The sequence below is a fragment of the Bos indicus genome, chromosome X (genome assembly GCF_029378745.1).
Source record: "Bos indicus isolate NIAB-ARS_2022 breed Sahiwal x Tharparkar chromosome X, NIAB-ARS_B.indTharparkar_mat_pri_1.0, whole genome shotgun sequence".
NCBI lineage: Eukaryota > Metazoa > Chordata > Mammalia > Artiodactyla > Bovidae > Bos > Bos indicus.
Window position 1 is genome coordinate 47477248 of NC_091789.1, and position 26228 is coordinate 47503475.

General features: G+C 40.0%; 1 pseudogene; it reads right to left on the reverse strand.

Annotated features, from left to right (window-relative positions):
* Positions 1 to 20014, reverse strand: part of LOC139181507 (tigger transposable element-derived protein 1-like) — a 31728-nt pseudogene extending 11714 nt beyond the window's left edge.
* Between the last annotated feature and the right edge of the window lie 6214 nt (positions 20015 to 26228).

Consider the following 26228-nt stretch of genomic DNA (forward strand, 5'->3'; position numbering starts at 1 on the left):
CCATGGAGCAACCAAAATGATGATAGGTGAGCCCTACAGAAGAAGCAGTGAGAAATTTTGACCCCACCGTAATGCCTCTATCATGATCTTGGACCAGCCAACAAAAAAGTTGCCTATGCATCCTATCTCCATTTCCTTTCCTTGATGCCCTTAGACCACTCTAATCAGATTCTAGCCCTTCCATTAATGCCACCAACAGTGCTCTCATGGAGGTGACTAACGAACTCCAAAGTTGTTGTGGGAGCATGTAATTTCCTTGGTTCTGTCTCATCACAACGAAAATTTGAAGCAACAGACGTTAAAGCCCTCAGACAGACCATGTCTCAGCTCTCGAACAGATCAGCATTACAGCTCTTGGACAGATCAGTGTTACAGCTCCGTGTTACACCCAGTTTTATTTAAGAAAATACATCCTTGAGGCGTGAGGGCATGCTGACCCAAAAGAAGGGAAGAGAAGAGAGAGAGACCCCTGGCCCTTTGACTCCTCTTTTTATGTTTTTTCTCCTCCCCCCTGGGCCTGCCCTGTGTAAATTGGGCTAGCTAGGAGTGTTGTTTGTTCTACCTGAGGTCCTCACTCCGGTCCTAGGACCTTCCTTTGTTCTATTTTTGTGGGCTTTTCCCTTCCTTGTCTTTTAGCCACCACCATTCTGGACTCCTTTTTCCTATTCTAACTACCTAACAAAAGTGTTCAGAAAAGGCAATGGCAACCCACTCCAGTACTTTTGCCTGGAAAATCCCATAGATGGAGGAGCCTGGTAGCCTGTAGTCCATGGGGTCGCTAAGAGTCGGACATGACTGAGCGACTTCACTTTGACTTTTCACTTTCATGCATTGGAGAAGGAAATGGCAACCCACTCCAGTGTTCTTGCCTGGAGAATCCCAGGGACGGGGAAGCCTGGTGGGCTGCCCTCTATGGGGTCGCACAGAGTCAGACACGACTGAAGTGACTTAGCAGCAGCAGCAACAAAAGTGTTAATCCAGTAGTTAATTCTCAGTCCTCATCTTACTTGACTTGAATGTTCGTGTGCCACAAATTCATATGTTGAAATCCTAATCCTAATAGGTGAGGCTTCTGGGATGTGCTTAGGTCATGAGGGTGAAAACTCTCATGAATGGAATTAGTGTCCTTATAAAAGAGGCTCCATAGCTCCTTCCACTGCATGAGGATACAGCAAGAAGTTGGCAGTCTGAGACTCAGAAGAGGGCCCTCACCCAACCATGCTGGCACCCTGATCTTCGACTTCCAGCCTCCAAAACTGTGAGAAATTTCTGTTGTTTATAAGCCCCCTAACCTGTGGTATTTTGTTATGGCAGACCAAATACACAAAGAGGATTTATCAGGAAAATTAAAAACAATAATGGGCATCTCTTCCTCTATATCTGAGAGACAATTCAAATTCAGCATGTTCAAACCTGAACTCCTGGGCTTCTCCCTCAAGCTACTCTACCAGCCTTCCTCATCTCAATGGATGTCAGTTTCATATTTCCAGTTGTTCAGGCCAATAAAAACCTTGAAGTTATTATTTTAAAAAAATATTTCTTGAAATAAGTATATATATTAGACATCTAATGTTTAAGAATTTATACAAATTGAACAAATGCAGAATCAGAACTGGGAGTCCTCTGGTAACCTAGAGATTAGGATTCCAGGATTTCACTGCTATGACCTGGGTTTAATCCCTGGGAACTGAAATGACACAGCCATGTGGCACAGCCAAAAAAAAAAAAAAAAAAAAACAGAATTTTAATAATATCCCAGAAGCCTTCTTTAGACTTCCTCCTTCTAGTCACTTCAGTTCAGTTCACTTCAGTCACTTAGTCATGTCCAACTCTTTGTGACACCATGGACTGCAGCACACCAGGCCTCCCTGTCCATCACGAACTCCCGGAGCTTACTCAAACTCATGTCCATCGAGTCGGTGATGGATCCAACTATCTCATCCTCTGTTGTCCCTTTCTCTTCCCACCTTCAATCTTTCTGAGCACTAGGGTCTTTTCAAATATGTCAGTTCTTTGCATCAGGTGGCCAAAGTATTGGAGTTTCAGCTTCAGCATCAGTCCTTCCAATGAATATTCAGGACTGATTTCCTTTAGGATAGACTGGTTGGATCTCTTTGCAGTGCAAGGGACTCTCAAGAGTCTTCTCCAATACCACAGTTCAAAAGCATCAATTCTTCAGCGCTCAGCTTTCTTTATGGTCTGACTCTCACACCCATACATGACTACTGGAAAAAACCATAGCTTTGACTAGATGGATCTTTGTTGACAAAGTAACATCACTGTTTTTAATATGCTGTCTAGGTTGGTCACAACTTTTCTTCCAAGAAGCAAGCGTCTTTTAATTTCATGGCTGCAATCACCATCTGCAGTGATTTTGGAGCCCCAAAAAATAAAATCTGTCACTGTTTCCATTGTTTCCCCATCTATTTGCCAAGAAGTAATGGGACCAGATGCCATTACTTAGTTTGCTGAATGTTGAGTTTTAAACCAACTCTTTCACTCTCCTCTTTCACTTTGATCAAGTGGCTCTTTAGTCTTTCACGTTCTGCCATAGGGGTGGTGTCATCTGCATATCTGAGGTTATTGATATTTCTCCTGGCAATCTTGATTCCAGTTTGTACTTCATCCAGCTCAGCATTTCTCATCATGTACTCTGCATATAAGCTAAATAAGCAGGGTGACAATATACAGCCTTGATGTACTCCTTTTCCTATTTGGAACCAGTCTGTTGTTCCATGTCCAGTTCTAACTGTTGCTTCCTGACCTGCATACAGATTTCTCAGGAGGCAGGTAAGGTGGTCTGGTATTCTCATCTCTTTAAGAATTTTCCACAGTTTGTGGTGATCCACAAGGTCAAAGGCTTTGGCGTAGTCAATAAAGAGAATAGATGTTTTCTGGAACTCTCTTTTTTTTCAATGATCCAACGGATGTTGGCAATTTGATCTCTGGTTCCTCCGCCTTTTCTAAATCCAACTTGAATATCTGGAATTTCATGGTTCACATACTGTTGAAGCCTAGCTTGGAGAATTTTGAGCATTACTTTGCTAGCGTGTGAGATGAGTGCAATTCTGTGGTAGTTTGAACATTTTTTGGCATTGCCTTTCTTTGGGATTGGAATGAAAACTGACCTTTTCCAGTCCTGTGGACACTGCGGAGTTTTCCAAATTTGCTGGCAGCTCTTTCACAGGATCATCTTTTAGGATTTGAAATAGCTCAACTGGAATTTCATCACCTCCACTAGCTTTGTGGTGATGCTTCCTAAGGCCTACTTGACTTCACATTCCAGAATGTCAGGCTCTAGGTGAGTGATCACACCATTGTGGTTATCTGGGTATCTAGTTACTAGCACCTCTCCCATAAAAAACATGGATTTCTAAATATAAAATAAAATCTGGATATTTTAGCATTTGTCTATCATCAGTGCCAGAGAAAAATAAAAGTTTTTAAAAAGCAAATAGGAAGGAGAACAGACAAATCTATCATAGAAGAAAATTTCCCAGAACTAAAGAAAGACATGAGTTCTCAGATTTAAGAAGCCCATCAGTTGTCAAGCTCAATATATGGATAAAGACCCACACCAAGACACACTGTTGTGAAATGTCAGAATAAGTGGGAAAAAAAAAAAAAAAGCCTCTTAGCTTCCGGAAAGTAAAACATCGCCCTAAAGGAGCAATAATCAATGACATCTGAATTGCCATAGGCAACTTTGTGAAGGAAGAAGATGAGACAATATTAAAAATTAAGAAAATAAGATTTTTGTTAATGTTTTAGATCATATTTATATTTCTGCACATTACTGAAAAAACAGATTAAAAAGCTTGCATTCCAAAACAAAAATAGTCCATAATCCCATCACTTAACCAGGTCAATGATATGTTTTTAGCCAGGTTTTCTTCTAGTCCTTTTTCATATGCATTTTCAAAGTTAATATATTTGCAATAGTATTAAAGGTAGAAATTATATGTATATCTATATATAGATATAGATATATTGGGGCTTCCCTTGTGGCTCAGCTGGTAATGAATCCACCTGCAATGCAGGAGACCTGGGTTCTATCCCTGTGTTGGGGATACCCCTTGGAAAAGGAAAAGGTTAGCTACTCTAGTATTCAGGCCTGGATAATTTGAAAAGAGCTGGACATATGACTGAGCAAATTTCACTTTCATATTCTACAAGCTTATTTTACAGTACATCACAGGAATTGTTCTAGTTGGTAGTTGGTAGCCTTTCTTTATTTCTCATCTTCCCCCATTTCTTCTCCTTCTCTCTCACTCCCTCCATTCCCAATCCATGGTAACATTACCACTTCTTCTCCCATTCAAGTACTAACAAGGCCTGACCCTGCCAAGCTTCTGAGATCAGACAAGATCAGGTACGTTCAGTGTGGTATGGCCTTAGACTACCACTCTTTCTATCTTTGTTAGTTTTTCAAAATTTCTCAACTCTTCTAGCTTATTTTCTCTACCTCTTAAAAGTTAGAATCAGCCTATCAAACTTCAAAGAAAATTTCGGTTGTCACTGCTATGTTTAAAGTGGATAACCAACCTACTGTATAGCACAGGAAACTCTGTTCAATGTTGTGTGGTAGCCTGGATGGGAGGGAAGACTGGGGGAGAATGGATACATGTGTATGTATGGCTGAGTCTCTTCATTGTTCATCTGAAACTATCACAACATTGTTTGTTAATGGCTGTAATCCCACTACAAAATTCAATGTTTTTTAAAAATTTCTGTTGGGTTTTAATTGGAACTCCATAGGATTTACAGAATAGTTTGATGAGGACTGCCTTCTTTAGAAAACTGAGCCTTTCCATCTAGGGGCATGGCATGTCTTTCCATTTATTGCAGTTATCTTTTGTGTGGAGGAACTCCTAGCATCACTGTCACAGACAAGTGGCCATGTCTATTATTCACATCCTCAATTCAGTTCAGTTCAGTTCAGTCGCTCAGTCATGTTCTACTTTTTGCGACCCCGTGAACTGCAGCACACCAGGTCCATCACCAACTCCCAGAGTCCACCCAAACCCATGTCCATTGAGTCGGTGATGCCATCCAGCCATCTCATCCTCTGTTGTCCCTTTCTCCTTCTGCCCTCAATCTTTCCCAGCATTAGGGTCTTTTCAAATAAGTCAGCTCTTCGCATGAGATGGCCAAAGTATTGGAGTTTCAGCTTCAGCATCAGTCCTTCCAATGAACACCCAGGACTGATCTCCTTTAGGATGGACTGGTTGGATCTCCTTGCAGTCCAAGGGACTCTCAAGAGTCTTCTCCAACACCACAGTTCAAAAGCATCAATTTTTTGGTGATCAGCTTTCTTTATAGTCCAACTCTCACATCCATACATCACCACTGGAAAAACCATAGCCTTGACTAGATGGACCTTTGTTGGCAAAGTAATGTCTCTGCTTTTTAATATGCTGTCTAGGTTGGCCATAAGTTTCCTTCCAGGGAGTAAGTGTGTAAGTCTTTCAATTTCATGTAAGTAAGTAAGTCTTTTAATTTCATGGCCGCAATCACCATCTGCAGTGATTTTGGAGCCCAGAAAAATAAAGTCAGCCACTGTTTCCACTGTTTCCCCATCTATTTGCCATGAAATGATGCACATCCTATGACTCAACAATTCCTTTTCATCAACTTTGGAGTAATATCCATACTTAAACGTGCCCTACAGTATTCTCTATAGTAGGGAAAAAGGGAAATAACCTAAATGTCCATCGATAAGGGGATGGATAAAGAACATATTTCCATCCATTGTTCAACAAATCACATCACAAAACACATTTATATTCATGTAAAGCACACATGCATGTACACAAAACACACATTTTTACCACCCATCAACTTTAAAATCTTGAACATACCTAATACTTACTTCACTTCATTGTTATTTTTCTGATTTCTGAGAGGATTAAACGGATTAATACTTCTAAAGTCCTTAAAGCACTGGCTGGTACAAAGTAATTGCACTCAATGCTAGCTGAAGTAATTGCATTCAATGCTGTGTGTGTGTGTGTGTGTGTGTTAGTTGTGTCCTACTCTTTGTGACCCCAAGGACTGTAGCCTACCAGGGTCCCCTGTCCATGGAATTCTCCAGGCAAGAATCCTGAAGTGGGTGGCCATTTCCTTCTCCAGAGGATCTTGCTTACCAAGGGATCAAAACCTGGTAACCTGCATTGCAGGCAGGTTCTTTACCATCAAAGCCACCAGGAAAGCCCTGCAAGCTGCTATTATTGTTATTATTATTATTATTAGTCTTAGTTATATTTAACAGATAATTCATTAACTAACCACCTTGCGTGAGGAACCCCACTATCCATTGGTGACACAGAAACGAAAAAGAATCTGTCCCCATCATTGAAAAAGCTTACACAATGTGGAACAAATAGACACATATGTCTGCAATGGCCATATAATGTGGTAAGCACTTTGAAAGAATAATTGGGGAGTGCTGTGAGCATACAGAGGAGGCTCACTCAACACAGGATTGGAGCAGGATGGTGGAAGAGTGGGGCATTTTTTATATGGAAAATTCTAATGACAACTTTCTTTCCATCCCCTGTCCTTGTTAAAGGAGAGAAAGTCCTTCGTACATTATTTATTCCTCTCCAAACCTAAAAGTACCCACCACAATTTATGTTACCACAAGATTTTCTGATTACCGCTCAAGCTTGGCAACCAAAGGTAACCATTATGAGACATGACAGGGTTGTTCAGCAGAACAAGTTGGGAAACAACTATAAATCTTGCTGTCAAGCTCACAAGGAATTGACTTTATTCTGCAGGGTGCCAGCCTTTCATAACATAGTTTCCACATTCAGAGAGCATTTTATGGTAAGCTTCCAAACATTGTGTTGCACAACAAATATCTAAATCCTTTGCCAAGGGTTTAATATTGTATAAACTCAAGATAAACATGAGTCAGCATTGCATCACTGTTTTTTTAAAGGGGGTAGGCCATGACAGTGGCATGTATTAACTAGAGTATATTAACTAGGAACCATTAGGTAAGTTTCCAACTTGGATCACACTCTTACAAGATTCAGTCTGAAAATTCAAGAAAGAGATGGAAAATCTGATACTGATTAAAAGACCAACCTATAAGACAGTGATGAATTAAAGGAATATGGAATGTTTTTGAACTAATTCAATAAGAACTGTTCACTCTAGGACAAACAAAAGTAAGAGATTTTCTGCCCATAAAAGCTCATGGTCTAGTCAGAAAAACAAAGTGCTAGCACAGAAAATGTTATGCTATAAAGTCTTTTACAATATGAACTTTAAGTATAGGCTAGAGCAAGTGGTATTTTAGCTAGATTTTTAACAAGGATTACACATCCCTCGTGAAAAACTTGTCATGGCTTCTTATTGCTGACAGGATAAATCTGCTTTTCTCACCTTGTCCCACAGACTATACCCAATGGTAATCTTCTAGTCTAACTAGAGTGGCTTAAGCAGTATGCTCCAAGTTTCCCATCTGGAATACTCTTCTGTACAAAACCTAACCATGGGGAGCCATGTTGATCCCATCTCTTCCATGGAACCTTTGTTGATCAGAACAGAAAACATGCAAAGTTCCCTATCATGGTCAGAATAGGCCTTCAACACTTGGACTGCATCCTAATTGAATTAGTTTATGTCTCTAAGGAAAGCAAGGGTCAACCACTAAAAGGATAACATCTAAAAAGCTGGAACAGCTAGCTTTGTCAAATAGCACTTTCCTGGGGAGAGGAAGACTTGGGAAGACTTGAATATTTTTATTTCCTAAAGCAAGACATTCTTCATGGGGAGAGGATGGAAGGGCTTTCAGCCAATCAGTTCAGTTTACTCCCTCAGTCACGTCCAACTCTTTGCAACCCCATGGACTGGAGGAAGCCAGGCTTCCCTGTCCATCACCAACTCCCGGAACTTGCTCAAACTCATGTCCATCGACTCAGTGATGCCATCCAACAATCTCATCTTCTGTCGTCCTTTTCTCCTCCTGCCTTCAGTCTTTCCCAGCATCAGGGTCTTTTCCAAGGAGTCAGTCCTTTACATCAGGTGGCCAAAGTATTGGAGTTTCAGCTTCAATATCAGTCCTTCCAATGAACACCCAGGACTGATCTCCTTTAGGATGGACTGGTTGGATCTCCTTGCAGTCCAAGGGACTCTCAAGAGTCTTCTCCAACACCACAGTTCAAAACCATCAATTCTTCAGTTCTCAGCTTTCTTTATAGTCCAACTGTCACATCCATACATGACTACTGGAAAAACCATAGCTTTAACTGGATAGACCTTAGTTGAAAAAGTAATATCACTGTTTTTAATATGCTGTCTAGGTTGGTAACAACTTTTCTTCCAAGAACCAAGCATCTTTTAATTTCATGGCTTCAGTCACCATCTGCAGTGATTTTAGAGTCCAAAAAAATATAGTCAGCCACTGTTTCCATTGTTTCCCCATCTGTTTGCCACAAAGTGATAGAACCAGATGCCGTGATCTTAGTTTTCTGAAAGATGAACTTTAAGCCAACTTTTTCACTCTCCTCTCTCACTTTCATCAAGAGGCTCTTCAGTTCTTCTTTGCTTTCTGCCATAATGGTGGTGTCATCGGTATATCTCAGGTTATTGATATTTCTCCCAGCAATCTTGATTCCAGCTTGTGCTTCATCCAGCCCAGCATTTCTCATGATGTACTCTGCATATAAGTTAAATAAGCAGGGTGACAATATAGACTCTTGATGTACTCCTTTCACAGATTGAAACCGGTCTGTTGTTCCATGTTCAGTTCTAACTGTTGCTGCTTGACCTGCATACAGATGTCTCAGGAGTCAGGTCAGGTGATCTGGTATTCCCATCTGTTTAAGAATATTCCACAGTTTGTTGTGATCTACACAGTCAAAGGCTTTGGCATAGTCAATAAAGCAGAAGTAGTTATTTTTCTGGAACTTCCTTGCTTTTTCTATGATCCAACAGATGTTGGCAATTTGATCTCTGGTCCCTCTGCCTTTCTAAATCCAGCTTGAACATCTGGAAGTTCACACTTCACATACTTTTGAAGCCTGGCTTGGAGAATTTTGAGCATTATTTAGCTAGCATGTGAGATGAGTGCAATTCTGTGGTCATTTGAACATTCTTTGGTATTGCCTTTATTTTTATTTTTTTTATTTTATTTTTTTTTAATTTTATTTTATTTTTAAACTTTAACTGACCTTTTCTGGTCCTGTGGACACTGCTGAATTTTCCAAATTTTCTGGCATATGAGTGCAGCACTTTCACACCATCATCTTTCAGGATTTGAAATAGCTCAAATGGAATTCCATCACCTCCACTAGCTTTGTTCATAGGGATGCTTCCTAAGGCCCAATTGACTTCACATCCTAGGATGTCTGGCTCTGGGGAGTAATCACACCATTGTGGTTATCTGGGTCATGAAGATATTTTATGTATAGTTCTTCTGTGCATTTTTGACACCTCTTAATATCTTCTGCTTCTGTTAGGTCCATACTATTTTGTCTTTTATTGTGCCCATCTTTGCATGAATGTTCCCTTGGTATCTCTAATTTTCTTGAAGAGATCTCTAGTCTTTGCTGTTCTATTGTTTCCTCTATTTCTTTTCATTGATCACTGAGGGAGGCTTTATTATCTCTCCTTACTATTCTTTGGAACTCTGCATTCAATTGGTATCTTTCCTTTTCTCCTTTGCCTTTAGCTTCTCTTTTTTTTTCTCAGCTGTTAGTAAGGTCTCCTCAGATGACCTTTTTGCCTTTTTACATTTCTTTTTCTTGGGGATGGTTTTGTACAATGTACAAGAACTCCTGTATAATGTCATGAACCTCTGTCCATAGTTCTTCAGGCACTCTGTCTATCAGATCTAGTCCCTTAAATCTATTTCTCACTTCCACTTGATAATCATAAGAGATTTGATTTAAGTCATACCTGAATGGTCTAGTGGTTTTCCCTACATTCTTCAGTTTAAGTCTAAATTTGGCAATAAGGAGTTCATGATGTGAGCCACAGTCAGTTTCTGGTCTTGTTTTTGCTGCCTCTATAGAGCTTCTCCATCTTTGGCTGCAAAGAATATTGACCATCTAGTTATGTCCATGTATATAGAGTGTTCTCTTGTGTTGTTGGAAGAGGGTGTTTTGTATAACCAGTGCATTTTCTTGGCAAAACTCTGTTAGCCTTTACCCTGTTTCATTTTGTACTCTGAGACCAAATTTGCCTGTTACTCCAGGTATCTCTTGACTTCCTACTTTTGCATTCCAGTCCCCTATGATGAAAAGCACGTCTTTTGGGGGTGTTAGTTCTAAAAGGTCTTGTAGGTCTTCATAGAACCGTTCAACTTCAGTTTCTTTGGCATTACTGGTTGGGGCATAGACTTGGATTACTGTGATATTGAATGATTGGCCTTGGAAACAGAGATCATTCTGTAGTTTTTGAGACTGCATCCAAGTACTGCATTTCAGAATCTTTTGTTGACTATGAGGGCTACTCCATTTTGCCTAAGGAATTTTTACCCATAGTAGTAAATATAATGGTCATCTGAATTAAATTCGCCCATGCCAGTCCATTTTAGTTCACTGATTCCTAAAATGTCAATGTTCATTCTTGCCATCTCCTGTTTGACCACTTCCAATTTACCTTGATTCATGGACTTGACATTCCAGGTTCCCATGCAATATTGTTCCTTGCAGCTTTGAATTTTACTTCCACCACCAGTCACATCCACAACTGGGCATTGTTTTTGCTTTGGCTCAGCCTCTTCCTTCTTTCTGGAGTTATCCACTCTTCTCCAGTAGCATACTGGGCACCTACAGACCTGTGGAGTTCATCTTTCAGTGTCATATCCTTTTGCCTTTTCATACTGTTCATGGGGTTCTCAAGGTAAGAATGCTAAAGTGATTTGCCATTTCCTTCTCCAGTAGACCATGTTTTATCAGAAATATCCACCATGACCTGCCCATTTTGGGTGGCCCTACATGGCATAGCTCATAATTTCATTGAGTTAGGCAAGATTGTGGCCCATGTGATAAGTTTATTTAGTTTTCTGTGATTGTAGTTTTTCATTCTGTCTGCCGTCTGATGAATGAGGATAAGAGGCTTGTGCAACCTTCCTGATGGGAGAGACTGGCTGTGGGGATACTGTGTCTTATTCTGGTGGGCAAGGCCATGTTCAGTTAATCTTTAATCCAATTTTCTGGTGATGGGTGGGGCTGTGTTCCCTCTCTGCAGTTTGGCCTGAGGCCAAACTATGGTAGGCATAATGGTGACCTCCTTCAAAAGTACTTATGCTAGCATACCGGGCTTCCCAAGCCTGTTGTAGTCAGTGTCCCTAACCCTGTGGTAGGCCACTGTCAAGCCACACCTCTACCAGAAACTCCCAAGCATATACAGGGATGTTTGTTTCAGTCTCTGATGGGGTCACTGCTCCTTTCTCCTGCAACCTGGTGTCCACAAGGTTTTGTTCGTGCCCTACAAGAGTCTCTGTTTCCCTAGTCTTGTGAAAGTTCTGTAATCAAGTCCTGCTGACCTTCATACTCAAATTCCCTGGGAATACTCAGTCACTTTGCCAGATCCCAGGGTTAGGATGTCTGTTGTGGGGCCTAGAACTTTTGAAGTAGCATAAGAACCTCTTTGGTATAATTGTTCTCCAGTTTGTGAGTTGCCTGCCTGGCTACTCTATAGTGGCACTAATGATGACCTCCTCCAAGAGGACTTATGCCACATGCTGCATCGCCTAGGACTGATGTTGCTAGAGCTTCTGTCCTCATGGTAGGCCACTGCTGACTCATACCTCCATAGGAGACCCTCAAACACTCAAAGGCAGGTCTGTCTCTATTTTTGTGGGTGCCTGCTCCTTTGCCTTGGTCCTGGTGTGCACAAGGTTTTGTTTGTGCCCTCCAAGCATCTCTGGTGGGTGTGAAGTTTGATTTTAAACACAATTGCACCCCTCCTACCATCTTGTTGTGGCTTCTCCCTTGCCCTTGGCCATGGGGTATCTTTTTTTGATGGGTTCCAACATTAACCTGTCAATGATTGTTCAGCAGCTAGTTGCAATTTTGGTGTTCTCATAGGAGGAAAATGAGTAGTAATGTGTATCTATTAATCCCCCAAAAAATATTTTTTAAAAAGTTCCTGGCCAAGCCATTTGCTATCCTCACTGAATACAGAAAAAAATGAAACAAATTAGCATTTTACCAGAAAGGTTTTAGATGACACATAAAGAAGGAAGAACTGTGGTAAACCTTAGACAGTGTTACCAAAGGAACTGGCACAACAGGGAATCTCTAAAAATAATATTAATACAAATTAGTCTTAACTATTTAAAGAGATTGTGATGGGTGTCCAAGAAATGTCCTGGATAATTCCTTAAAGTTGCTTTCATTTTCAAACCCATGAATTCATCAGACAACTTGTTTTTCTCCATGTATAAGCTCCATACCTCTAATAAAGAAGTTCTAAAAAGGAATGATAACATTTTGTTTAAAAATAATTGATACTTCAAATTATATCATATATACTAATTTATATATTTTCGTGCTTGGTCAAAACAGACTGCATAAAATAATGATTTTTTAAAAATTATTCTGCAATGGGTAACTGTAATGGATAACTAAAATTTAATCCAAATTTGATGGCTTTAGCCTTAGGTCTTATAAATTTCCATTTGGCCATTTATGATGAAAGATTTAGAGGAAAGAGAATAGGTTATAAATATTTCAGAGGTGGAATATGAAGAATGTCAAATAAGTGAATTGCCTGTCTTCATTACAGCAACAAAGTTGTGATGTAAAGCCTGGTCCACTGGAGAAGGGAATGGCAAACCACTTCAGTATTTTTGCCTTGAGAACCACATGAACAGTATGAAAAGGCAAAATGATAGGATACTGAAAGAGAAACTCCCCAGGTCAGTAGGTGCCCAATATGCTACCAGAGATCAGTGGAGAAATAACTCCAGAAAGAATGAAGGGATGGAGCCAAAGCAAAAACAATACCCAGTTGTGGATGGGACTGGTGATAGAAGCAAGATCCAATGCTGTAAAGAGCAATATTGTATAGGAACCTGGAAGGTCAGGTCTATGAATCAAGGTAAATTGGAAGTGATCAAACAGAGATGGCAAGAGTGAACGTCAACATTCTAGGAATCAGCGAACTAAAATGGACTGGAACAGGTGAATTTAACTCAGCTGACCATTATATCTACTACTTTGGGCAGGAATCCCTCAGAAGAAATGGAGTGGCCATCATGGTCAACAAAAGAGTCTGAAATGCAGTACTTGGATGCAATCTCAAAAACGACAGGATGATCTCTGTTCGTTTCCAAGGCAAACCATTCAATATCACAGTAATCCAAGTCTATGCCCCAACCAGTAATGCTGAAGAAGCTGAAGTTGAATGGTTCTATGAAGACCTACAAGACCTTTTAGAACTAACACCCCAAAAAGATGTCCTTTTCATTATAGGGGACTGGAATGCAAAAGTAGGAAGTCAAGAAGCACCTGGAGTAACAGGAAGATCTGGCCTTGGAATATGGAATGAAGCAGGGCAAAGACTAATAGAGTTTTGCCAAGAGAATGCACTGGTCATAGCAAACACTCTCTTCCAACAACACAAGAGAAGACTCTACACATGGACATCACCAGATGGTCAACACTGAAATCAGATTGATTATATTCTTTACAGCCAAAGATGGAGAAGCTCTATGCAGGCAGCAAAAACAAGACTGGGAGCCAATTGTGGCTCGGATCATGAACTCCTTATTGCCAAATTCAGACTTAAATTGAAGAAAGTAGGGATAAACCACTAGACCCTTCAGCCATGACCTAAATCAAATCCCTTATGATTATACAGTGGAAGTGAGAAATGGATTTAAGGGCTAGATCTGATAGATAGAGTGCCTGATGAACTACGGACAGAGGTTCGTGACATTGTACAGGAGACAGGGATCAAGATCATCCCCACTGAAAAGAAATGCAAAAAAGAAAATTGGCTGTCTGGCGAGGACTTACAAATAGCTGTGAAAAGCAAAGGAGAAAAGGAAAGATATAAACGTCTGAATGCAGAATTCCAAAGAATAGCAGGAAGAGATAAGAAAGCCTTCCTTAGTGATCAATGCAAAGAAATAGAGGAAAACAACAGAATGGGAAAGACTAGAGATCTCTTCAAGAAAATTAGAGATACCAAAGGAATATTTCATGCAAAGATGGGCTCGACAAAGGACAGAAACTGTATGGACCTAATAGAAGCAGTTTTGTCAACAAAGGTCCATCTAGTCAAGACTATGGTTTTTCCAGTGGTCATGTATGGATGTGAGAATTGGACTGTGAAGAAAGCTGAGCACTGAAGAATTGATGCTTTTGAACTGTGGTGTTGGAGAAGACTCCTGAGTGTCCCTTGGACTGCAGGGAGATCCAACCAGTCCATTCTAAAGGAGATCAACCCTGGGATTTCTTTGGAAGGAATGATGCTAAAGCTGAAATTCCAGTACTTTGGCCACCTCATTCGAAGAGTTGACTCATTGGAAAAGACTCTGATGCTGGGAGGGACTGGGGGCAGGAGGAGGAGGGTACGACAGAGGATGAGATGGCTGGATGGCATCACCGACTCGATGGACGTGACTTTGGGTGAACTCCAGGAGATGGTGATGGGCAGGGAGGCCTGGCCTGCTGCGATTCATGGGGTCGCAAAAAGTTGGACATGACTAAGTGACTGAACTGAACTGAACTGAACTGAATCTACTAATACAGTATAGAGGCTTCTCTGGTAGCTCAGCTGGTAAAGAATTCACCTGCAATTCAGGAGACCCTGGTTCGATTCCTGGGTTGGGACGATCCCCTGGAGAATGGGTAGGCTACCAACTCCAGTATTCTTGGGCTTCCCTGGTGTCTCAATTGGTAGAGAATCTGCCTGCAATGTGGTAAACCTGGGTTAGATCCCTGGGTTGGAAAGATCACCTAGAGAAGGGAATGGCTACCCACTCCAGTATTCTGGCCTGGAGAATTCCATGGATTTATACTCCATGGAATTGCAAAGAGTTGGACACGAGTGAGCGACTTTCACTTTAATACGTACGTAGTTATTTTCATCTATATTTTGAAGTTAATATACCTTGTTCACATTTAAGGACCAGACTTATGCTGAATATAAAATGCATTGAGTAGGTATATGGTTAAGGGTCTTAATTTAAAAAGCAAAAAATGACACTGGTTAATATAAGCAAGCATGGAGTTTATTGGAAGAATGCTAGATATTTCACAGAATTCATAGTAAGATCAAAAACCTAGGATCAGTATGCAGTCAGGAACCAGAGGAAGATAGAGGTTAGCACTACAGTTTATATAATGCCGTTGGAACAGTCTGGTGACCACAGTGCATGGACTACTGCCATTGAATACTGGATATTGCAGCCAGCATCCACTGTTAGAACTCTTCCCTGTTTCTTTTTCTTTGTTTTAGATTCCTAGTCCCTGGTAGGAGAATCTGATACGTTTAGTGTCAGTTATGTATCTAAAGGGCTCCCCTGGTGGCTTAGTGGTAAAGAATTCGCCTGCCAAGCAGGAGACAGGAGTTTGATCCCTGGGTCTGGAAGATCCCCTGGTAAAGGAAATGGCAACCTACTCCAGTATTCTTCAAGAGTCAGACAGGACTTAGCGTATAAACAGCAACAAAAATATCCAAGACCTAATTCTCCAGAACCTCTGGACATGCTGTCTTAACATGATGAAAGCAAATTTGCAGCTGTGGTTCAGGTAAGGATCTTGTAGGGGCTTTCTCAGTGGTAAAGAATCTGCCTGCCAATGCAGAAGATGCAGGTTTGATCTGTGGTTCAGGAAGTTCCCTGAAGAAGGGAATGGCTACCCAATCCAGTACTCTTGTTGTTGTTTAGTCACTAAGTCGTGTCTGACTCTTTGCAACCCCATGGACTGCAGCACGTCAGGCTTCCCCGTCTTTCTTCTTCTCCTCATGTCTGGAATCATTTCCAGCATCAGGATCTTTTCCAATGAGTCACCTGTTCGCATCAAGTGGCCAAATATTGGAGCTTCAGCTTCAGCATCAGTATTCTTGCCTGGAAAATCCCATGGACAGAAGAGCATGGCAGACTACGTGGGGTTGAAAGAGTCAGACATGACTTAGCAACTACACAATAACAACAGTGCATCTAAAAATTAGGGTTTAGGGACTTCCTTGGCAGTCCAGTGACTAAGACTTGGCACTCCCTTGTCAGGGAACTAGATCCCACATGCCAAAACTAGGAGTTCACATTTTGTGATTAAAGATCCTGCATGACAAAATGAAGATTAAAGATCCCCTGTGCCACAACTAAGACCCAGTGCATACAAGTAAATACATACATAATAAAACCAAATAAAAAAAGTTTAGAATTAGAGATAGTATCTTGCCTTTTTAGTTTCTTTCAGTTCAGTCGCACAGTCATATCTGACTCTTTGCGACCCCATGAATCGCAGCACTCTAGGCCTTCCTGTCCATCACCATCTCCCGGAGTTCACTCAAACTCACATCCATCGAGTCGGTCATGCCATCCAGCCATCTCATCCCCTGTCGTCCCCTTTTCCTCCTGCCCCCAACCCCTCTCAGCATCAGAGTCTTTTCCAATAAGTCAACTCTTAGCATGAGGAGGCCAGAGTACTGGAGTTTCAGCTTCAGCATCATTCCTTCCAAAGAAATCCCAGGGCTGATCTCCTTTAGAATGGACTGGTTGGATCTCCTTGCAGTCCAAGGGACTCTCAAGAGTCTTCTACAACACCACAGTTCAAAAGCATCAATTTTTCAGCGCTCAGCTTTCTTCACAGTCAAACTCTCACATCCATACATGACCACTGGAAAAACCATAGCCTTGACTAGATGAACCTATGTTGGCAAAGTAATGTCTCTGCTTTTCAATATGCTATCTAGGTTGGTCATAACTTTTCTTCCAAGTAGTAAGCGTCTTTTAATTTTATGGCTGCAGTCAACATCTGCAGTGATTTTGGAGCCCAAAAAAATATAGTCTGACACTGTTTCCACTGTTTCCCCATCTATTTCCCATGAAGTGATGGGACCAGATGCCATGATCTTCGTTTTCTGAATGTTGAGCATTAAGACAACTTTTTCACTCTCCTCTTTCACTTTCATCAAGAGGCTTTTTAGTTCCTCTTCACTTTCTGCCATAAGGGTGGTGTCATCTGCATATCTGAGGTTATTGATATTTCTCTGGCAATCTTGATTCCAGCTTGTGCTTCTTCCAGCCCAGCATTTCTCATGATGTACTCTGCATATAAATTAAATAAGCAGGGTGGGAAGGCAAAGAAAGGCTTTATTTTCTTCAATCATAAAGCAAAAACTTGGGCTGGACAGTCACAAAACATATGCAAGAAAAACTCCCCGTAAAAGTAAAGCAAAAACTAAAGTTGGCAACAGATGACTTTAATCATGTTTGATGATTTTCAATAGACTGCATTGTATGGGAAATTGCCTGTGAACCAGCCAAGGCACAGAGAATTTCCTGGGAGAAATTTCTGGACAGAGACATACCACAGAGATATTGGTTCCAGACCACCACAATAAAGCAAATATGACAATAAAATAGGGCACATGACATTTTGGTTTCCCCATGCATGTAAAAGTTATATTTACACTGTTTTATATTATGTATGTAATAGTATTATGTCTAAAAACCGTACATATCTTAATTTTAAAGTGCTTTATTGCTAAAAAGTGCTAAACTCATCTGAGCCTTCAGTGAGTTATAATCTTTTTGCTGGTAGAGGGTCTTGCCTTGATATTGATGGCTGCTGACTGATCAGGGGTGGTGGTTGCTGAAGTTTGTAGTGGCTCTGGCAATTCCTTAAGACAACAATGAAAATTTCCACACAGATTGTCTCTTCTTTTCATGATTTATTTTTTTAATTAATTTATTTATTTTAATTGGAGGCTAATTACTTTACAATATTGTAGTGGTTTTGCCATACATCAACATGAATCAGACATGGGTGTACAGGTGTCCCCCCATTCTTAACCCCCCTCTTACCTCCCTCCCAACCCCATTCCTATGGATTGTCCCAGAGCACCAGCTTTAAGTGCTCTGTAACATGCAGTGATATTTTATAGCATATTACCCCTAGAACTACTTTCAAAATTAGCATCAGTCCTCTCAAACCCTCCCATTGCTTTATCAACTAAGTTTTTTGCTGTATTCTAAATCGTTTGTTGTCATTTCAACCATCTTCATAGCATCTTCACCCGAAATATTCAAGTCAGGAAACCACATTTTTTGTTCATCCATGGAAGCAACTCCTCATCTGTTAGCTTTATCATGTGTTAGTCACACAGTCATGTCCGACTGTGATGCCATGGACTGAAGCCCACCAGGCTCCTCTGTCCATGGGATTCTCCAGGTGAGAATATTGGAATGGGCTGCCATTCCCTTCTCCAGAGGATCTTCCCAGTCCAGTGACTGAACCCAGGTCTCCCGTGTTGCAGGCAGATTCTCTACTGTCTGAGCCACCAGGGAAGCCCTGGTATAAGACTGAAATTCAACCTGCACATAAAGGTGGACTGGTTTGCCTTTATCATGAGATTGCCACAAATCAGTCACATCTTCAGGTTCCACTTCTAGTTCTCTTCCTATTTCCACTATATCTGCAGTGACTTCCTCCACTGAAGCCTTGAACTCCTCAAAGTCATTCATGAGGGTTGCATCAGCTTCTTCCAAACTCCTGTGAACTTTGATGTTTTGACCTTTTCCCATGAATCCTGAATGTTTTTCATGGCATCTAGAAGGATGAGTACTTTCCAGAATGTTTTAAAATTACATTGCCCAGATCTGTTAGAGGAATCACTGTCTATGGCAGCTATATCCTTATGAAATGTATTTCTTAAATAAGATTTGAAAGTTGAAATTACCTCTTGATCCATGGCCTGCAGAATGGACACTGTGTTTGAAGCATGGGGGAAAAAAATGTATCTCATTGTACATCTTCACCAGAGCTCTTGAGTTACTAGGTGCACTGTCAATGAGCAGTAGTATTTTGAGAGGAATCTTTTTTCTGAGCAGAATTTCTTAACAATGCAATTAAAATACTCAGTAAACAATGTGGTAAAATGATATTCTCTCATCCAGATCCTGCTGTTCCACTTATAGAACATAGACACAGTAGATTTAGCATTCTTCTTCTTTTTCTGGCTTCACAGTACAGCATGTGGGATCTTAAATCCTGAACCAGGGTTCAAACCCATACCCCCTGCAGTGGAAAAATGGAGTCTAAACCACCAGACCACCAGGGAAGTCCCCAGATTTTGTGTTATTCTTAAGAGCCTTAGGGTTTTCAGAGTAGTAAATGAACACTGACTTCAGTTAAAATCACTAGCTGCGTATTAGCCCCTGACAAGAGAGCCAGCCTCTCCTTTAAAGCTTTGAAGCCAAGCATAGACTTCTCCTCTCCAGCTATGAAAGTCTTAGATGGAATGTTCTTTCAATATAAGGATGCTTTGTCTACACTAAAAATCTGTTGTTTAGTGTAGCCTCTCTCATAAATGATATTATACATCTTCTGAAGAACTTGCTGCAGCTTCTACACCAGCACTTACTGGTTCATCTTGCACTTTGATGTTATAGAAATGGCTTCTTTCCTTCAATCTCATGAACCAAAATTAGCTTCAAAATTTGCTTCTTCAGCTTCCTCACTTCTCTCAACCTTTATAGAATTGAAGGGAGTTAGTGACTTCTTCTGGATTTTGTTATGCCTTATGGGGAGTATTGTAGCTGGTGTGATCTTCTATCCAGACCACTAAATTGTTCTCTATTTCAGCAATAAGGGTATTTCAATTTCTTATCATCCGTGTGATAAGCACAAAGAGCATTAATTTCCTTCAAGAACTTTTCCTTTACATTCACAACCTGGCTAACTTTTGGGTACAAGAGATCTAGCCTTCAGTCTATCTCAACTTTCCACATGCCTTCCTCACTAAGCTTAATCATTTCTACTTTTAAAGTGATAGATTTTTTTATTCTTCCTTTCACATGACACTTAGAGGCCATTGTAGGCTTAATTTCAATTCATAGGTCTAATTTAAATATCGCTGTGTCTTAGGGAATAGGAAGACCCAAGGAGATGGAGAGAGACAGGAGAACAACCAGTCAGAACACACAAAACATTTTTTGGTTAAGTTTCACCATCTTATATGGGTGTAGTTCAGTTCAGTTCAGTCACTCAGTCGTGTCTGATTCTTTGCGACCCCATGAACCACAGCACACCAGACCTCCCTGTCCGTCATTAACTCCTGGAGTTTACCCAAACTCATGTCCATTGAGTCGGTGATACCATCCAACCATTTCATCCTCGGTCATCCCCTTCTCCTCCTGCCCTCAACCTTGCCCAGCATCAGGGTCTTTTGAAATGAGTCAGATTTTCACATCAGGTGGCCAAAGTATTGGAGTTTCAGCTTCAACATCAGTCCTTCCAATGAACTCTCAGGACTGATCTCTTTTAGGATGGACTGGTTGGATCTCCTTGCAGTCCAAGGGACTCTCAAGAGTCTTCTCCAACACCACAGTTCAAAACCATCAATCCTTCTGTGCTCAGCTTTCTTTATAGTCCAACTCTCACATCCATACATGACTCCTGGGAAAACCATAGCCTTGACTAGACAGACCTTTGTTGGCAAAGTAATGTCTCTGCTTTTTAATATGCTCTCTAGGTTGGTCATAACTTTCCTTCCAAGGAGCAAGTGTCTTTTAATTTCATGGCTGCAGTCATCATCTGTCACGATTTTGGAGCCCCCAAAAATAAAGTCTGACACTATTTCCACTGTTTTTCCATCTATCTGCCATGAAGTGATGGGACCGGATGCCATGATCTTAGTTTTCTGAATATTGAGCTTTAAGCCAATTTTTTCACTCTCCTCTTTCACTTTCATCAAGAGGCTCTTTAGTTCTTCTTCACTTTCTGCCACAAGGGTGGTGTCATCTGCATGTCTGAGGTTATTGATATTTCTCCTGGCAATCTTGATTCCAGCTTGTGCTTCTCCCAGCCCAGCGTTTCTCATGATGTACTCTGCATATAAGTTAAATAAGCAGGGTGACAATATACAGCCTTGACACACTCCTTTTCCTGTTTGGAACCAGTCTGTTGTTCCATGTCCAGTTTTAACTGTTGCTTCCTGACCTGCATACAAGTTTCTCAAGAAGCAGGTCAGGTGGCCTGGTAGTCCCATCTCTTTCAGAATTTTCCACAGTTTATTGTGATCTACACAGCCAAAGGCTTTGGCATAGTCAATAAAGCAGAAATAGATGTTTTTCTGGAACTCTCTTCCTTTTTCCATGATCCAGCGGATGTTGGCAATTTGATCTCTAGTTCCTCTGCCTTTTCTACAACCAGCTTGAACATCTGGAAGTTCACGGTTCACATATTGCTGCAGCTTGGCTTGGAGATAGTGGTGCCCAAAACAATTACAATAGTAACAGCAAAGATCACTGACTGATCATAGATCACCATAACAAATATAGTAATGATTTTAAAAGTCTTAAATATTGTGAGAATTACCAAAATTCTCATATAGAGACGTGAAATGAGCAAATGTTGTTGGAACAATGGTGCCAATAGACTGGCTCAATTCAGGGTTTGCCGCAAACATTCAACTTGTAAAAAAAAAAGTGCTGTATCTGCAAAGAGTAATAAAGCAAAGCCCAATGAAAGGAGGTATGCCTGCAGTTATATTTTACTTTTATCTATGGTTATTGCTCTTCTCAAGTTGTCTATAATTTTGAAAAAATTATTTTCTAAATCTGCAAAAATAAAACACAAGCATACCCATGTAAAATGAAAACTAGACAATACAGAGAGTAAAAAAGTGAGCTCTCTTTCATTTCCATGAGATAATAAATTTGGCAGTCATTTCTGCATGCATTTACATAGAGAATGTGTATATACATAGATTATTTGTAGCTTTGTCTTTACACAAAGTGTAATGCTAAACATATTACTCGATTTCTTTTTACTTAATAACATAGCAAGGTCATTTTTCCATATCATTTCTTCCATACCACTATATAGAGAGACACATTTTTTAAGCATTTTATAATGGTCCATTGTATGGATTAACATAATATTCTTAGCCAATAGTCTCTTTTTGGATATTTGGGTTTTCAATTTCTTGCTATTACATATGACAATGAAATGAATATTCTTCTACCCCATATTTCCATATTTTAATCTTCTTGATAGAGGCTAATGATGGTATGTTAAGCTTTTGTAATCCTATTTCTGTTCATTTCTATTTTTAGCATCATCAAGTGCTTAATGAATTTTAAAAAGAAAGTGAAACTCAGTTGTGTTTGACTCTTTACGACCCCATAGACTATACAGTACTTCTCCAGGCAGTTTCACAACCTTTAGCAAGTCTAGCAAATTAAAATTAGTAATGGTGTAACACGTCTGATAATGACAATAGTGTGAGAGCTTGTATAGTAAACAAGCACTTTCTTCTACTGTTGGCACCAGTGTTTTCCCTATCATCTTTTAAATGGGAAATTCATGATGTCTTTCAAAATTTGGCTCAGCAATTCCAGTTGAAATTTATCCTACTCTCGTGAAAGTCATTCAATCATGTCTGACTCTTTGTGACCCCATGGACTATACAGTCCATGGAATTCTCCAGGCCAGAATACTGGAGTGGGTGGCCCTTCCTTCTCCAGGGCATCTTCCCAACCCAGAGATCAAACCCAGGCCTCCCTCATTGCAGACAGATTCTTTAACAGCTGAGCCACAAGGGAAGGCCCCCCCCCTTTTTTTTTTCTACATCATGTCTTCTTTATTTTCAACTTGTAAATGGATGCAGAGAGATGTTAGACTTTAGGCTTTACAAATGCAAATAAATTCCAAGACTGTTTTCTGAATTTCCAGTTACTATAAAAATTAACACTTAGAGGTAAATATTTTACATGACTTTTTTTTTGTTGTTATTTTTTAACATTTTTTCCATGAGAGCATTTATTATTCATCTATTGTGTTATATTATTGCAGTTTCTTTTTTTAATTTATTTTTTAATTGTAGGATAAATGCTTTACAGGATTTTGTTGTTTTCTGTCACCTTAAAATGAATCAGGCATAGGTACGAATATGTTCCCTCCCACTTCAACCTCCCTCCCATCTCCCTCACCATCCCCACCCTAGATTGGTATAGAGCCCCTATTTGAATTCCCTGAGACATACAGAAAGTTCCCATTGGCTACCTATTTTACATATGGTAATGTAAGTTTCCATGTTACTCTCTCCATACATCTCACCCTTTCCTCCCCTCTCCCCATGTCCATAAGTCTGTTCACTATGTCTTTCTCCACTGCTGCCCTGCAAATAAATTTTTCAGTACCATCTTTAGATTCCGTATGCATGCATTAGAATAAAGTATTTATCTTTCTCTTTCTGACTTACTTCACACTGTATAATAGGCTCTAGGTGTATCCACCTCATTAGAACTGACTCAAATGTGTTCCTTTTTATGGATGAGTAATACTCCATTGTGTATATGTACCACAAATTCTTTATCCACTCATCTGTTGATGGACATCTAGCTTGCTTTCATGTTCTAGCTATTGTAAATGGTGCTGCAGTGAACATTGGGGAATTTGTGTTTTTTTTCAATTTTGGTTTCCTCAGGGTATATGCCTAGGAGTGGGATTGCTGGGTCATATGGTGGTTTTATTCCTAGATTTTAAGGAATCTCCATACCATCTTCCATAGTGACTGTATCAATTTACATTCCCACCAACAGTGCAAGAGGGTTCCCTTTTCTCCACACCATCTCCATCATTTATTGTTTGTAGACTTTTTGATGATGGCCATTCTGACAAGTGTGAGGTGATATCTCCTCATAGTTTTGATTTGCATTTCTCTAACAACGAGCAATGCTTTTGAACTGTGGTGTTGGAGAAGACTCTTGAGAGTCCCTTGGACTACAAAGAGATCCAACCAGTCTATCCTAAAGGAAATCAGTCCTGAATAGTCATTGGAAGGACTGATGTTGAAGCTGAAACTCCAATACTTTGGCCACCTGATGCAAAGAACTGACTCCTTGGAAAAGACCTTGATGCTGGGAAAGACTGAAGGCAGGAAGAGAAGGGGACGACAGAGGATGAGATGGCTGTATGGTATCACTGACTCAATTGACATGAGTTTGAGTAAGCTCTGGGAGTTGGTGATGGGCACGGAAGCCTGGCGTGCTGTAGTCCATGGGGTCGCAAAGAGTTGGACATGACTGAGCAACTGAACTGAACTGAGAAATGAGCAATATGGAGGGTCTTTTCATGTGTTTGTTAGCCCTCTGTATGTCTTATTTGGAGAAAGGTCTGTTAAGGTCTTTTTCCCACTATTTGATTGGGTTGTTTGTTTTTCTGGTATTGAGTTGTGTGAGCTGCTTGTATATTTTGGAAATTAATCCTTTGTCAGTTGTTTCATTTGCTGTTATTTTTTCCCCATTCTGAGGGTTGTCTTTTCACATTGTTTATAGTTTTCTTAGCTGTGCAAAAGCTTTTAAGTTTAATTAGGTCCCATTTGTTTTTATTTCCCTTACTCTGGGAAGTGGGTCATAGAGGATCTTGCTTTCATTTATGTCATCAAGTGTTCTGCCTGTGTTTTCCTCTAAGTATTTTATAGTTTCCAGTCTTATATTTAGGCATTTAATCCATTTTGATTTATCTTTATGTATGGTTGCAGGAAGTGTTCTAATTTCATTCTTTTACATGTAGCTATCCAGTTTCCCCAGCACCATTTACTAAAGAGGCTGTCTTTGCCTCATGGTATATCCTTTCCTCCTTTGTCAAAAATAAGGTACCCATAGGCTCATGGGTTTATTTCTGGGCTTTCTATCTTATTCCATTGGTCTATATTCCTGCTTTTGTGCCAGTAACATACTGTCTTGATGACCGTACCTTTGTAGTATAATCTGAAGTCAGGAAGGTTGATTCCTCCAGCTTCATTATTCTTTCTCAAGACTGCTTTGGCTATTAAAGGTCTTTTGTGTTGCCATATAAATTGTGAAATTTTTGTTCTAGTTCTGTAAAAAATGCTGTTGGTAATTTGATAGGGATAACATTGTACCTGTAGGTTGCAATTGGTAGTACAGTCATTTTCACAGTATTGATTCTTCCTACCCAGGGACATGGAAAATCTCTCCATCTGTTTATGTTACTTTTTATTTCTATCATTAGTGTCCTAAAATTTTCTTTATACAGTTCTTTTGTCTCCGTAGGTGGGTTTGTTCCTAGGCATTTTATTCTTTTTGCTGTAATAGTGAATGGGATTGATTCCTTAATTTCTTTTTCCAATTTCATTATTATTATATAGGAATGCAAGGGTTTCTCTGTATTTATTTTGTATCCTGTGACTTTGCTAAACTCACTGATAAGCTGTAGTAATTTTCTGATAGTATCTTTAGGGTTTTCTGTTTATAGTATCATGTCATCTGCGAACAGTGAGAGCTTTACTTCTTGTTTTCCAATCTGGGTTGCTTTTATTTCGTTTCTGTCTCTGATTGCTGTATCTATGACTTCAAAACTATGTTGAATAACAGCGGTGAGAGAGGACACCCTTGTCTTCTTCCTGATTTTGGGGGGAATGATTGCAGTTTTCCACCACCGATAATAATGTTTCCTGTGGGATTATCATATGTGGCCTTATCATATGTTGAGGTAGGTTCCTTTTATGTCCATTTTCTGAATAATTTTAACCATAAATGCATGCTGAATTTCATTAAAGGCTTTTTCTGTAACTATTGCAATGATCTTCAAGAAAGTTAGATATAACAAGGGAACATTTCATGCAAAGATGGGCTCAATAAACGACAGAAAGTGTATGTACCTAACAGAAGCAGCAGATACTAAGAGGTGGCAAGAATACACAGAAGAACTGTACAAAAAAGATCTTTACAACTCAGATACTCATGATGGTGTGATCACTCACCTAGAGCCAGATATCTTGCAATGTGAAGTCAAGTGGGACTCAGGAAGCATCACTACAAACAAAGCTAGTGGATGTGATGGAATTCCAGTTGAGCTATTTCAAATCCTAAAAGATGATGCTGTGAAAGTGCTGTATTCAATATGCCAGTGAATTGGGAAAACTCATAAGTGGCCACAGGACTGGAAAAGGTCAATTTTCATTCCAATTCCAAAGAAAGGCAATGCCAAAGAATGCTCAAACTACTGCACAATTGCACTCATCTCACATGCTAGTAAAATAATGCTCAAAATTCTCCA